At 33.1% G+C, this 16,447-nt stretch overlaps 1 pseudogene; it reads left to right on the plus strand.

Annotated features, from left to right (window-relative positions):
- The first annotated feature begins 3,649 nt into the window (after positions 1 to 3,649).
- LOC144712088 (sphinganine C4-monooxygenase 2 pseudogene) lies at positions 3,650 to 7,125 on the plus strand (annotated as a pseudogene).
- Positions 7,126 to 16,447: the final 9,322 nt, after the last annotated feature.

Genomic DNA, 16,447 nt, shown 5'->3' on the forward strand with positions numbered 1-16,447 from the left:
GTTGGTAATCATTAGTACGGCTATATTTAACAGCTATTATATTCGTAATGGCTCATAATAACGCATTTAATTTGGTCCATCATTTGTCACGCGTCATTCTCTCTTATTTTATTGCCCAAAACGTCTTAAATGGAATGATTAACAAACTAAACCAAATTGTACAATATCGATCGATTTCCAAGACGTCTTTAACTTTCATTGTGTTTCACGAACATGTAGGAAGTAAGATAAATCTGCTTATCTTTGCAACTAAAGCAACAGAGGCAGCATCATTCCAAAATTCCCTTGTACTGTTCAAGAAACACCCAAATAACTTTAGTACCTCCTGATTTTATAAGCGTCATAAACTGATTCATCGATTTTAGTATCTTCAGATTTTATAAACATCATAAAATATGTATTGAATATTTACGAACAAATTCAAGGCCTCCTCACAGGACGATCATTTTAGAGTCACTCAGGTGGCTGCACATGGCAGTTGGACTGTCAAATCATTGACCTCTGCTATGATAACGTAACGATACCCCGAGAATATTAACTGCCTAACCTGTCAACCTCGAAACAGCGCTAACAGTTAAATTAGGCATAAATATCATCATGGTAATTTCTGAACCGTATAATCGTCTTATGAGAAGATATGTTTTCTGGTTAAATAAATAACGCCACAAATAAACATTGTGTTCATTACGATTCCTTATTCATAAAGCCAGCAGCGACTAAGGTTCAAGCCTCTATCTTTGCCGGCAAACATTTCATTCCTTCTGGACCGGTAATTGATGAGAATAAGGCTTCCAATTAAGTTGGTATCGGCCATTGAAAGCTTTAGGTTTTGCTAACAGCATTAACTTTCATTGGCCGTTTCCTGCCGCTACACGTCATTGATGGAAAATTGTAGATATCGTCTCAATATATCTCTTGCATCTATGCCTACATATATGTATTTCCCAAATCCACCGAATCGATCAACAGAATCTATCTCCTTCGTAAATTAACTATATTCATCTCGTGAGTCTGTCAACTTCTATAATCCACATAATCCATCGGTTAAATCTATCTCATTCCTGATTACACTTAATGCATCCCCTTAATCTATCGCCTTCCAGCATGCACTTAATCGCTCTGCTGAATCTATCTCCTGTAATATAGCTGTTTTTTTTCCCTTCAATAATTAGTGCCATGACCTCGACATAGTGGTGCCCATGGACATCATATGTGATTTTCCCTCATCTGGGCTTCGTTGACGGTCACTAATCTGGTCATCGAGATGCTTTGTGGTTGAAATCTGAGTTAAAACAGTGTTAAACCCTAATCGCTCGGTGCAGTTTCTTTCAGTGGCGATCGCCAAATTTAAGACTTTGGTTCGACCATTTTATCTAATCAGTGAAAAGTAGTAAATCAGGAACTGGATTATATTCTATCGATCTTTTAATGCCCATAGATATTTGATTTGTGGACCTTTTTATGAAAAGTGTAAATTTAATTTGAATTAATACTTGAACAGCGAGCTAATTATTTCCATATAGCAACACCGGAATTTATACCTCTAGCGGGAATTCGGCCGCCTGTGATTAAAGCAACACCGAAATGGCCAACCGCCCAAAGCATTTCCATACACATTCCCAATTAAAAGTCGGCAGAAAAACTAGCAGCTTATCCAGCTTATCCAGGTTGACTCGCGACAGGGAAGCCTTGAGTTTCATCTTTGAGTGTCTATTTAAAGCACCAGTACTTCGCTGAGATAAACTTCAAGTAGAACACAGAAAAATCAGCTTCTGATGCGGGACAAAAACAATAGCTTCGTGAATTTAATAAAATAACACAAATATACTATTAATTATGTGTCCTTGAAGGTGATCCGAAATCGGTATAATCCTACAAGAAGAGATTACGTAATTGGAGCAGGGGCTCTACAAGACACTTTGGTAATAGAATTATGTGTTAACTAAAGGGAATATAGTATTTGAAATGGTCTTTTAAAGCATAACACGGAGATTCTAAGAAACTCTCACTTGAGCAAATTAATAATTATCATGAACCATATATATCTCAAAGTTAAGGTGTCTCAAGGTACCTGAGAGATGGGAGCCAATAGCTTGAGTATCTCGATGTTGAATGGCCTTGAATTACGTTGAACTGCAGCTCCACGAGTGATGCCAACGTAGAGGGGGGAAGGTGTGGAAAGACGGATAAAAGGAAATGTGTGATTTGATCGGCAAAGAGAAGGTTGATGGATAAGATGCAAGGAGTGGAGGTGGACTGTGATATTGGAGGAATTGGATGGGACACGGTGTGGGAATTGGGGAAACAAAGGAGGATGGCAAGTTGTACTAGGTGAAGATGGTGGGTAATTTGAAGGAAAGTGTTCAATGATGCGGAATGGTAGGGATGAGTGGATAGGTAAATTATGGAGAGGAAATTATGGAGAAAGAGGAAGAAGAAACCCAAGAGGAGTTGACAATGTTGAAGTAGACAAGCTACGAGCTCGTTCCGTTGTCGATCCGTTGCCCGTTGCCGTTATCGCCAAAGGAAATCACCAAGAATCACTCTTTTCTCACAAAATAACTTCACAATAATTCTTCAACAAAAGATGTCCATACAAGCAGGCTCATGGCCCTTTTAAAGGGAAGGAAACATGCAGTTACAAGGAAAATAAACTGTCAAATTCGGAATGATGGTTGAAGAGAAATGGTATAGAGAAGGGTGGTTCCACGTAGAGAAAGTAGTGGAGAAAGGTGAGGGGGAGAGGTTATAAGAAAAGTCAAATTGGAAGTTATGAGAGAAAAGAGAAAGAGAGAAAATTAGAGAGGAAAAGAAAAGTGGAATAGTCAGCGGTTAAAAAAAGATGAGAGAACGCATAGAAGAAAAGAGAATGAGAGGAGAAGAAAAGTCAAATAAAGGAGTTGAGTGAGGAGAGAGAGAAAAGAACGTGAGGGAGATGGGAAGAAAAGTCAAAGAATAGAGAGAGGAGAGAGAGAAAAAAAGCTGTTAACTCTTCCATAATCGTCGTATTCTCGTCCTACTAACTTCTCTGCGGTTGTAAGTGCCTCTGACCTTGTCTATGATCATTCTTATTTCTCCATGTCCGTGTTTGATCCCACTTTAACGCATGTTTTGTTAATGTCGAATAAATAAGTGTGAAGTATAATAAACAAAACTTAATTACAAATTTCCCTATTATTAAGTCTTACGACCCAAGGACTCGTATAATCTGGGAACCTTTTTATGCACATATTGTTCTTCAGACGAAAGTTACATATCATTTTGAAGAATTGATAGGCCATTTCTTATGGGTGAGGTTAGAGTATGCATTGTAATTTTTTTTCAGTATTTGACCCCAGCTGAATCCTCGTTCGGCTCAGGTAGAATAAACATATGAAAAATATCTCTCATAGAATCCTCATAATTAGAAGTTACCTGGACCTCACTAAACTCCGAGTTTGTATATTATTGAGTTTTTTTTTCAGCTAGACTTGCACGAACTTAAAATGAGCGTTATGGGACATCTCTGATGGATTTTTAAATTGCTTCGTATATCAGAGATAGTGTGTAGCCTTTTATATGGTTTGTATCTTGTTCTATGATTCTATGCCGCATAATAAACCATACATCTCATTAAATATTTGTATTTCTGAGTATATAGGTAAGCTAGATGGCTTCAGAGATGATGGAGGAGCTCATGCCCGCGATTGTTCCAATAGCTGTTTATTGGATCACGTCGGGCGTGTATCATGTACGGGTGAACTCCAAGGACGAGTATCGTTTGTTTCCCAAGGGATCGGAAGAGACCGAAAACCTCGCCACTCGAAGAGAAGTCTTGAAACAAGTTCTCATGCACCAGGCCATGCAGATGGGCCTCGCCATCTTCCAATTCATACGTCTCCTAATCTTATAATTACGGTTAGCGGACGGATAACAGGTTTAAGGAGACGGAACTTAATCCATCTTCCCTTCTATCTTCTGAACGGAAAACGGAACAAAACCCCTTACTGGCTTCCGTTCTGTCAACGATGCATATCCACCACTAAAACTTTCCCATAGATTTCATAATCCATCAATGGTAAATCCAATAATTAAATTTCCTCCATCATTTCAACATCAAAAAAAGTATACAAAATTATTTTAGATATCTGAAAACAGATTACTCAAAATATTTAGAATATTAATTTTTTTCTTCATCTACATTTAAGCTCTGGTTAAATAATCCATTAATTCAGATATAAATATCCAAGGTAGTCAGAGTAATCCATGTTGGCCATTATGTTTCACTAGAAAAGTGGTGTTTAATTCAAAACTCGTGGAGTCCTAACTCAATGATTTCCCCATTGACAAGGTGGTGAAAATTCATGTCTTTATATACATGAAGGGATTCATCCAATCCATGTGTGAGTTTTATACTTTGAACCATATATAGTTGGTTATCTTCATGTACATAATTCCTGATACTAATAAACATGCCATAATTACCATAAACCTATTAAATTTAAATAATCCATTTTGAACATTCATCACAATGCATACTCAGGTATTTCACTAAAATGCACTGTCTTAAACTTGAATCTTGCCCATTTTGATGAACTTGAAAATGTCTATGATGAATAACTTCCTCCTCCTTTCTTTAAGTAATAATAAATATGATGATGGCTCCCCCTACATACAAGCTCCCCCTATGCAATAGATCCTCCAGAAGAATAGTCCTGCTACACAATATGTCCTCCAAAATAATACCTCCCCCTACACAATAGATCATCCTAAAGAATAGTTCCCCCTACACACTATGTGATCCTCCTAAAAAATTGCTCCCCCACAATATGTGCATCCTATGTCTATAAGTTTAGTACTCGTAAAACACAGTCAAACCAGGCTGTATCCTACATAGTAATGGGAATGTGTGAGAAAGGTTTAAGGGAAAAATCCACTAAAAATTTTAAAAAAATCACGGTTTGGCACCAGCAAAATAAAAAAATACTGAAAAATATTCTAAATCCATGTGCTTCTTATTAATACATCGAACTATAAAAAAGATAAATTAAAATTAAAAAATCCAAGACTAAACTTCATAAATTTTCAAGTATATAAATATCATTTCAGACATTTTTATTCATTAATTAAATTTGAGCTAAAATAGAAAGTAATTTAATTTATCTTTAAACTATTTAATCAGTGGAAGATTTATTTCTTTTTGAAATCCAAAAATAGTGGTTATCATTTCAATTATTTAAATAGAAAATAATGATTTCATAAATGGAATATTTTCTTCAAACATGAATATAAATTATATTTTAATTTTATTTTTATATAAAAATTAATACAGTTGAAAAATATCAGAGATAAAATTACATGAATGTGATTTTGTGACTTCTTCATGCAAATGCCGGAGAGAATATTGATTTTTTTTACACCAGTTTTGATGCTCTAGTTATATTCCTTTATACTAGATGCTGTTCCATATGCATACATTTCCAAGCTAAAGTAGCAGCTATAAACGAATTAGCTACAAACATGTTTGATAACAGCAGAATGAGGGAATCCATTTAACCACAATGAAAATTATAATCAAACTTTTTTACTTTAATGCCTGTGCGTGGAAGCCAGCAACATTAAGCCTATCTCATGACTCAAAACATGATGTAATTAGGTGGTATGAACTCCTAACACCAAGAATATTACTTTCAAAAACCCATCTGATAACACCCTAAATTCCATATTAAATTCAGCAAATTAGCACAATTTTGTCCATTTAAAGATTTTAAAATAGGCCTGTTATCATATATTTCATGTCAATTACTTTTCAAAGTGAATATTGATTTTCCCTAATTTTCTAATAACTTGTGAGTTTTAGGGAATTATTTAAGCTTTGAAACACTCTATTAAAATAGAAATGGCATCTTTAAAAATTAATTTAAATTTTAATTAATGTGGGGAGGAATTACTGAATTTTCTAGATTTTTCCGAAATTTTATTGAATTGTTTGGGAATTTATTCGAAGAAAAAATGAAATTTTAAATGGAAAACGGATATAACTATAAAGAAAATAGTAGTTTAAATCAATTTCTAAAGGCAGAGGGAATTTTCTGGAACTTTGGTTGCCAATATGCCCTAAAACAGCTCTCGTTCGTGAATTATAGGAGTAAAAATCCAATAAAATATTTGCAGGGTTTTATTGAATTAATCCAAAATTTTTAATGATTTTTCTATGGTTTTTTTAGGAAATATGGAGAGATAAAGCGGAGGGTCATATGCATAAATATTTTTGGGCGGTGTCCGTTTGTGCTTGCCAATTTAACCATGGACTTTTCAACATAAAGTCGAGAAAATGCCACGTGGCAAAATCTCGGCCGTCGAAAAGGAATCTGATGGCTTTGATGCGGCCAGCAGAAGTCCTTTCTTTGGGTGGTAAGTTCACTGCCCGTGCTGTGCATATAAAATGCATGCATGGGAGGTGACATGGCCAAATCTGATTGGCCGACGGAAGTAAAAACGCACAAGTAAGTGCGTTTTGAAACATATTCCTTTCATTTTTGTCTCTTTCTTTTGATTTCAGGACAGGGGGTACGTGGGCTGCTGAGGGAGGAGGCACATAAAGGATTTTAAATTTATCCAGCCTATCATTGATTGACACGCGATTGTATGTATTGAAAATTTTAAATTAAATAAATGAAAATTGATCCAAGGACTCAGATTGGCCAATTTTCATTTATTAATAACTTTTGATTTTGAAGTCGGATTGTCCACGCACTACACCACCAGTTGGTTGTGCCTTACTCTTACGGAGGGCAACATATCCACCTAGTGGACGCCTTTGTGGGGCAGCTGCTTGGTAGCTTAGTCTCCTTAGTTGTCACCGGTATGTCCCCAAGAGTAGCGACGGTGTTCTTCAGCGTGTTGGCAGTCAAAGTGGTGGATGATCACTGCTCTAGGTGGTTCCCCAATTGGAACCCATTCCACAAGTACCTGGGCAACAACACTGTCTTCCATGGAGTTCACCACCAGCTGCAAGGCGCAAAGTACAACTATTCTATTCACTTTCTTGTAACATGGGATCTTTTACTGGACACTTACCTGCCCTTTAGTGTGGAGGAGAGGAAGGGGGGAGGGTACCAAATCCACACCGCTAAGGATGACTGATCGGTGAGGAAGAAAATCACTCATCTGTACGTTATGATTGAAGAAATGTATGTTATGATCCTTCGATCCCTGTGTTGAGAAAATATTTTGTTTTGATTTTTGATAAACATGAATCAAATGAATTTCATGTAGACATACTGTCTTGCATAATTTCATGACCCGTCCAGTGTCTCGAGTCTTCTTTATTGTCGATGGCATATAAATAAATATATTTGTCTGTGGTCAACCGATTTTGCAAAAATATGTTCAATCTTGTCTTAAAACTCCCGCTTTTTCCTGACTCACCTGCTTCAACATTGATTATTAGTCCAAAGAAATAAAGAAAATAATATTGATCATAAAAATAAATCTTCTTGACACACAATGACGGGGGACATGTGATCCATACTATACCAGGGTCTAATATGCCAAGTCTCATTTACCAAAAAATACACTGAGAGGTCCTTTCATTATACCTCACTCACATTAGTCAAGCTATATTTAGATATTTCACTACAATAATACTGGATAATAAGAAAAATAATTAATCATTTATTGAAGTTAAAGAGAAACTTACATGAACAAGAAAATTATCCATTGATGATACCGTTGACAAGACAAAAAATGGATCTATTTCCAATTCGGACGAAAGGCTGAACACATGTGGTAAAGAGATTTTTGCATCGACTGCTGGACATGGAGCCTTGAGGTTACCATTTTATTATCCTAGACTAGTCGATCATGTTCAGATACTTCTAATAAACCTTAGCCTTCCTTAAATATGAAATAAAATAATCCATCAAAAATTATGTCTGTCTTAGAGCCCTACCTAATGCTCGTCATGATCTAAATATCACTCAACTGCTGAAAAATGATTACCATCTGCTATATTATGGTGAAAATTTTTATATTATATATTTATTATATGTAATAAAGTTCATCATATCTGTGATATGTATCAAGCATAATGAAAAACTAAATCGTATATAAGGATGAAAGTCTCAGTTGAGAAACACCCATCTAAGTCTCTCATTGGGAGTTGATAAATATATTGAAAGTTAGATTTAAATTGTGTTGTGTTTTTTTTATTTGAACTAATAAATATATTGAAAAATATACTGACATAAAAAAACCAGATAGTGATGAATGTGGGTGGTTAGATAATCAAGAGTAACATTATAATTTATATAGCAATTTTTTAGGTTAAGTGGCTAAAGGATGACCCAATATGTGGGTGAATTTGGTCTTTTAAAATTTATTTTCTCTATTCTTGTTAACTATGTGAAATATAGTTTATCCATCTGGGAAAAGATCCAGAGGATAAGGCAGAGTTTGTTTTTTTTTACACACCTTAGGCTAGTTAAATGTTGTGCGGAAGTATCCATCTCAAGGTGATCATAGTACGCAACCAAGTTTGTGCTAATGCACTCGAATAAAAACACTTTATAATAATGTTTAACAAGGATAACAACAAAAGAAAATTTTGGTGAAGCACAGATGTCCTTGACCGCCAAATTCTTCCAAAGATCAACAATGTTTGACCCCTTTTGACTCAACCTCCAAAGCCTTCACTAGTTGACCCCCAAAGTTTTCTGTGATATTATTAAAGTTTAAACATGCATTTAATATAATATTCAAATTTATGCATTTAATTTAATTTAAAGCATATTAAATAATAAATAATCTCTAAATTATTTTAAATGGCAACTAATTATTACTAAATAATAAATTATGACAAGATGATTCAATATACCATGATATTAGCTAGCTACAGAAAGCTTAAATATTATTTTTATATTTACCTGATCTTGTATGTTCATGAAGATTTGAGCTTTCTCAGTATCAATCTCACAACCAGTTAAAAGTGTGAGGAAAGCAGGATTCGAAAATTGAAATCTAGTCGTGGAGCTTTTGGATGTTTCCTCTTTCAATGCATGAAATATTATGAATAAAATATCCCAAAAGATATCAACTGAATAATAATCAATAATTTATTTATTGATGTTTCTTTCAGTGAATCTCCCATTAATCCTCTCGCAGGCTGGTTAGTTCCTTTTCTTCTTGATTCTGGAATACTCTACTTTGTCATGCAAATTCTTTAATCCTGCATCAAAATGGCACTATTCTTGATGATAACAATTCGTGACAATGCCTTAAAAATAAATTATATGTTAAATAAAAATTTAAAAATTATTAGCTGAAATATCCAAATAATGATCATTAGATAAAGCTCATATGTAAAGAGAACTGTAGGGCCCAAAATGTTTATCCTTGTGATTTATTTAAACTTCCATCTAATGGAATGATTCTACATTATATGGATTTGTATGAATTTTAGAAATAAAATCATGTTTAAAAAATTAAAAAATTATTAGTAGAAATTTCTAAATGCTGGTCCTTATTACAAGCTTCCTGACTGTGTGAATTTCTTCAAATATGTACGAAAAGAGGGACAGACGAGAGTTTGAAAGCTGCTTGATCTACCTATATGGATTTCTAAATTTAATGGGATATTTTTTCAATTTTTACAAACCCAAAGCTTAAATTCATTTAATATGAGAAAGGAAAAATAGGACATAATAACTCCTTCAATTTGGAATCTAATAATTGTGTTCACTTTGCTATTCACTTCATAAGCCATAAAAGCCAAATCCAATAACTTCATTTCTTCCATGAATTAAATTTAAAAAATTAATTTAAATTTATTTAGTGATCTCAAATAATATTCTCGAAAATATTTCATTTTAATTTTCTATATTTAAGCTCATACAAAATGATCCATTAATTCAGGTATAAATATTTACTGTAGATGGAGAAATACATATTGGCCATCATGTTTCACAGGAAAATATGAATCTGATTACACAATTCTTGAGCCCTATTGACCAGATTCTCGTACATCACATCTTTCTATTTGTGAAGGTTGTCATTCAAGCCATCAGTGAGTTGCATAATTTGAACCATATAAAGTCAATTATCTTTATATGTGTAGTTCCTGATATGTATTTCTCCATTCATATAAACTGATCAGAACTAGTGTAAGACCATTGAATTTTTCATAATCTATTTTTAATATTCATAAAAAATTTACTGAGGAAATTTACTAAAATGCACATAGCCTTAATCTTCAATCTCTCTCTTTTTGATGAATTTCAAAATGCCAACGATTCCTAAATTTCTCCTCATTTTTTCGAGAAATAAGAAACACGATTATAGCTCCCCCCTTATAAAATAGATCCCCCTAAATAAGATCTCACCCTCAATGTGTGCGTTATAGGTCAGTAAGTGCAGTACTTACGAAAAAGAGTTAAACAAAGATATATCCTATATAATAATTAGAGTGTTTGAGAAATGTATTTGGATGAATCCACTAAAAAAACTAAACAAATCACTGTTTGGAACCAGGAAAAAACAGGATCAAGGGAAAATATTATAAATAAATGATTTTCTAAACAGTAACTTTTAATTTGCAAAAAACATATATTAAATTACAAGTTAAAGACTCAATTTATAAATTTCAAGTAATTAAATTATCGTGTCAGAGATTCATTTTCCTCATTACCGTAAATTTGACTCCAAAATCATCAGTAAAAGGTTTATTTATCTTCAAAATACAAAAAAATATTTTCATTTAAACTATTTTAATTGAACGCAAAGTTTTCGTAAATCAAATATTTACTTAAAACATGAGAAGAAATAAATTTTAATTGAACTATTTTTCATTTTTTTGATATATAAATTAAAATGGATTTAAAAAGAGCAGAGATAAAATTAGATTTAATTTTGCCACTTCTTAATGCAGACGTCAGTGAGAATATTGAAATTCTTTTAGACCAGTATAACTGACCTTGGTATATTACCATCTGTTATATCCACGCGCATTTTTTTATTCTGAATGTGTTTTGTGATACACCTTCACACAAAAGAAACAATTTTATTTCAATTCCATTATTTATAGATTTTTAACGTACCTTGTTCTAGGTAAATTTTTCTGGATGCATATGTTGCCAAAGGAGTTTAGCACATATACAGGAATCAACAAGAAATATGTTTGATACAAAAAAATGAGGGCATCCATTTAAGCACAATGAAAATTATAGTCAAAGTGGATAACTCCAAGGCATTTATGAAGGTTTTCAAAACCAATAATAGTAATCCTATTTCGTGACTCCAGATTTCATGGAATTAAATAGATGGTATGTGTGCTCACCAACAGAGTGATAACATGAGTGTAGTCCTGAAGAGACTTCCAAGTGGACTTATTTATCAATCACTGATATTCTTGAGTCTTCATTTGGCTAAGCATGTTAATTTTCTACGTATTAAGTAACTAAATTTTGAAGATTTAATGAATAAACCAATCATGTACAAATAAAAATCTATATAGTTTAAGTCAAAGTTAATTGTCTTAATTGGAGTTTATTGAACCTTAAGACAAAATCTAAATGCATGATTATTTATGAGATTTGAAAAATTATATGTTTTATATATGAAACCTAAAGATAAAATCTAAATACATTAATTTTAGTTCTTTAGATAAGTTTAAAATGAATTAATAATTGAATTGGATTGTTTCTTCTTCAAAATGGAGAAATGAGGTTTTTGTTTATTTATAAGATAAAGAATGATTTTAAGTACTAAGATTTCAAGTATAACAGTGAGATTTCCTATTTGGACAGTTTAGAAAAAAATAGATCAATCTTTTGGTGAAATTGATCATTACATTTAAGGATGATGGATTTTAAATCTTGATTTTTTTAGAAGACTAACCAAAAAACATTAGACTCAGTTTTATTTGTGATTTATGAAGCCAAAACATTAGGATGCCTATTTGGCATTCATGTTCGAAATAATTAAATTTTTTTGTGCCACAACCGACTAGAAGAAATCGTCTTTACATTCATTCATCTTTTTATGTCGTGTGTTCTTATGTAAAACCCTTAGACAGGATGTGTGTTTTGTATAATTTTACATATCAAATACAAATTCAACATCCATCCTATATTCGTCAAACATAATTAAATAAACAAATTTATTAACTTCAGTTTGAGTTATCTGAAAACACACTAATTTGGTGTGGGTACCATAGCTAATGCATCATGTGTGGATGAGTCTTACATATAATTCTATGTGTGTATGCAGAGTTGTTTTCGTTAAATGAGTTCTTTCACCACTCTATGGTTGTCCATTCCAAGTACGACTTACTCAAGAAAACTCAAATATGTGGTATGGTATGTGATAAGCTCGAAATGTATGTGTTTTTATGTCATTATTAAGGGTTTTCGAACTTAAGCTTTAATATTTATTTTATCCCTTAGTGTTTAAGTAAGGGGTCGAATCCTAGGGAGGTGGTGGTGATATTTAATTTTCTCTCTAATTAGGGTTTAGAATTCGAACCTAGATGAGATGATGAGTTAGTTACTAATGAAATGCAAATGCTTGAAAGTTGCGACTAAACTTCTTATCATTTTGAACTTAAATGATTTAATAACTCTCTGTAATTTAATAAAATAGATCTAAAATCACCTGAATTTATCTTTTTATTTTATTTAAAATCTTAAACTTTTTTGAATTATATTTTAAAGTTTTTTTACTGAATTTTAAATCTATATAGAAAATTGATTTAATTCTAAGTATTTTGTATTTTTATTTGATTTATTGCAGAAATGCCCTAACTTAGCAAATCGTGAATACGATTCATGATTTGCTAATTTAAGAAATACGAGATTAATTTGGATGATTTAAGAGATGGATATAATTCGAAATTGTTAATTTCTAGTCTAGGAGTACTAATTGAATTAAAAACAGGTAAATTTTACGAATTAAGGTGATTAAAATTGAGATTTGGGAAAAACGGCAAACGTGAACGGAATTCCGAAATTGAGAAAATTGAGTACGAAATTAGGTGTAAAAATCAAAGCAAAAATAGCCTAGAGGTACCAGGAATGATTTTGACTCAACTGGAATGAATCTCGCGCGACGAACGACCGAATTTCCCATGAATTGGTGCTTCAATTTGGGGACGAGTATGGCAACAGATCTGCAAAATTCCCGTCCAATTTGAACTCCAAAATGCATCCAGGGCATTCTTGAGTCTTCCAGGAAGCTAAGCCTTCTTTCCTAGAGCTTCAAATCAAGAACGACTATTAAATTCCTCGTTTTCCCCCTTTTATCACCTATTACTACTCCCGTCTGCATCGCTTTGTACGTAGTGTGCACGACGCCACGAAATTTTGGCCACGTGATGCCACACAATCGTCTACCTTCACACACACAGAGGTGGGTGTACCCACGCTTCGTATGAGTGTGGCCTGCATGGACCAATGCGATCTGCCCTCCTATTGGTCCACGCAAGCTTTGTGCGACCTAACTAGCTGTGTCGCACCCAGCAAGTTAAGTCACATTTCATTGGTGGAGCTTACCTCGGTGTGGTGCGCGATACGCACAGAGATACGTACGTGCGTGTCGCGGACCAAAGGCGCGATCGCGCCTTCTGATTCGCTCACTTCATTCATCTATGCTCTGCGCCACTCACCAACGCCATTAGCACTTAAACTGGCCTAATAAGGGCCAGTTTTATAAGAAAATTGATCATTTATTAAAAAAAATTGAAATAAATCCTAAAAACCATTCATTAATCCATAGAAAAATACTTTATTGCTTCTAAAAAAAGTTTTATTGTTTAATTTCTTTTTATTACCAGAAATAGGTCAATTAAAACATTTAATTTCTTTTTAACATTCATTTTAAAAATGTTTAAAATGTATATATTGACCTAATTATTTATCAAATGTGTCATTTAACTTGAAATTTAAGGAAATTCTTCTTTTAACCTAAAATCATGATAACATGCCTTGAAAATTAATTTTTTAAGCATTAAAATCCCAAAAATATGATAAAATTAACCTTTATCGGCTCTTATTTGCATGTTATCAGTATGATTTATCCATATTGGAGATTTTCCTATTCTCCAATTTTGATCCATGTTTCCTCATTACATTTGAATTTTTTCCTTTCTGCATGAAATTTTTTTCCCCAAATATGACAAATTTTAAGGTTTCTTTATTTCCTCCAAAGATTTTGATTCACCTTCAACAAATTATGGTCCAGTTTGCTTCCCCTTGATCAACAGATCATATCCTAACCCTTGATTAATAATGTACTTAACTTTCAACCGACATCCTAACTGTCTAACTTCTTTCCTATGTCATATTTCTCAAATTTTACACTCTCTGTGAGGGCCTAAACTCTTATAATTCTTCGTTTAGATTTTAGATTCACAAGATTCATATATATTTATTTTTTAAAAAATCAAGGATTATTATAGTTTTAGAATGAAATCTGAGTTTCATTCATTTTCTTGTATTTTCTGGAGGTTTTGGCATATAATTCTTAAAGAAAATAATTTTATGATCCACAAAATATAAGTTTATAAATATTGAAGAGGTATTGGATTTTATTACATATTTATAATTTAACTTTGAGTTTCTATTTTTTGGTATTTTATGAAATTTTCTGAGTTTAAATTTATGAAAAAAATTTAAACTCAAAAAATATAGATTACATTTTATTTCAATATTTTTATTCATTTTTTACTTTTGTCTAACCTCCCAATAAAATTACCATGCTGGGAATTCAACACACAGCTTAAGGAGAGATAAAATCAGATGGCTCATATTGCTCCAAAAAAACATATATAGCAACCCAAAAATATTTTTAGCTGAAATGCTTAGGTTAGTTATGTATTTATGTCCTTTATCCAGTCAATCTCTCAGATATATTAATAGACGCAGTCAAACTACCCCATAGACTGTGTTCCTAAATACAGATGGGATAACGATTTTCTCATTCAAAATCATTTTGGGGCATGTTCTTACATTTCAAGAGTGAAGGGCCAAGGAGAGACATTCAGATCAATACTCATTAAGATAAAGCACCTCTTAGTACCTAGGGCATGTGACAGAAAGGGAAGTGTGAATGTCGTCTATTTTGAACTCGTAGTTTCCCTGTTTCTAGGTTATCATCATCAATAGCGTAGGTCTGGACCATAACCCATGCCACGCTCCTTTACATATATCTACTTTCATCTCTATCACCACTACCAGTGGCAAAATTTGCATTGCTTGCACCCCGATCGTCTGCTTGTTTTCATGTATCCCCAGACATCTTGTCCACAATTCATGATGTCCAAACTCATCCCCTTACTCCACTCATGTCACTGCCATTAAGTATCTCCATACTATTGCAGCATTGGCTGCCGTATCTGTTTGGAATCAATTAGTATTTTCTACTATCAAATCTCATTTAAGTTGTCAATTTTTAAAATAAATTAAATAAGGAAGGTTAACTAGAAAATAGTTTCCTCATATTTTAAAGGATACATCTAAATAGCCAGAAAGAATAGCACTATATGACACAACTTAGATCATAACTATGTTTAATTATAATGTCATTAGCATAGACCCACTGAGGACGCATGGTGGCTTCTCTTCAAGGAAATATTTCACAGAATTGATCTTTGTGGATACCTAAAACAGTATGATACTGAACAAAATCAGGTTGATTCATGTCACAGCCATGTGTTATCATAAAACCTGAGATATCAAAGATATACTGTGCATGAATAACTCTATCTTTTGACTGTAAACTCCGAGTCCCTGATCATGGGAATCAAATAAGTCTTAGCTCAGATATAGAAAGAAGTTACCCAAGGTGATTAAGTGGTCTAGAATGGATTGTCCACACCTAAAATAAGAGGAGATGGACTTGAGGAATAAGATGAACTACAAACCTGTGCTCACTAAGCAAATCTAGCTAGTGATGTGTACAGATTGCCTCCCCAATGAAAGATAATTTAAGCTTTAACATTATTTTAAAAATAACTAATGAGATCGGAGGACATACATATAAAATAAAGGGTTGAGAGACAACAAAAATGTAACATATGATGGTGATAAAGTTAAGATAGCTATTGAATTGATGAATTTTAACTTTCATTTTCATTCTTTTGATTTTTATATTTTTTCCAGCACAGAGTAAGTGTCAAATCCACAAAGAGAACATATTGAATGAATGGATCTTGACTTTAATTTATTTTTGAAATTATGAATTAATTCTTATTAAAATACCTTATGGGGAACTTAGGGAAAGACCCATGATTGGTGATGTTGGTAGTGTGAATGAGGTAGAGCGAATGAATGAAATACCGCCACGGACTGCAATGGAGATGGCAGCAGATATGTGCAGATGACTGGTGGAATGGACGAGTGATAACTAGTTTATCATCACTGGTAGCAACAAAAATGGAGGCGGATACACTCTAAGGAGTGGCAGATTGGGAAGT

This window comes from Wolffia australiana, chromosome 14 (assembly GCF_029677425.1).
Source record: "Wolffia australiana isolate 7733 chromosome 14, ASM2967742v1".
NCBI lineage: Eukaryota > Viridiplantae > Streptophyta > Magnoliopsida > Alismatales > Araceae > Wolffia > Wolffia australiana.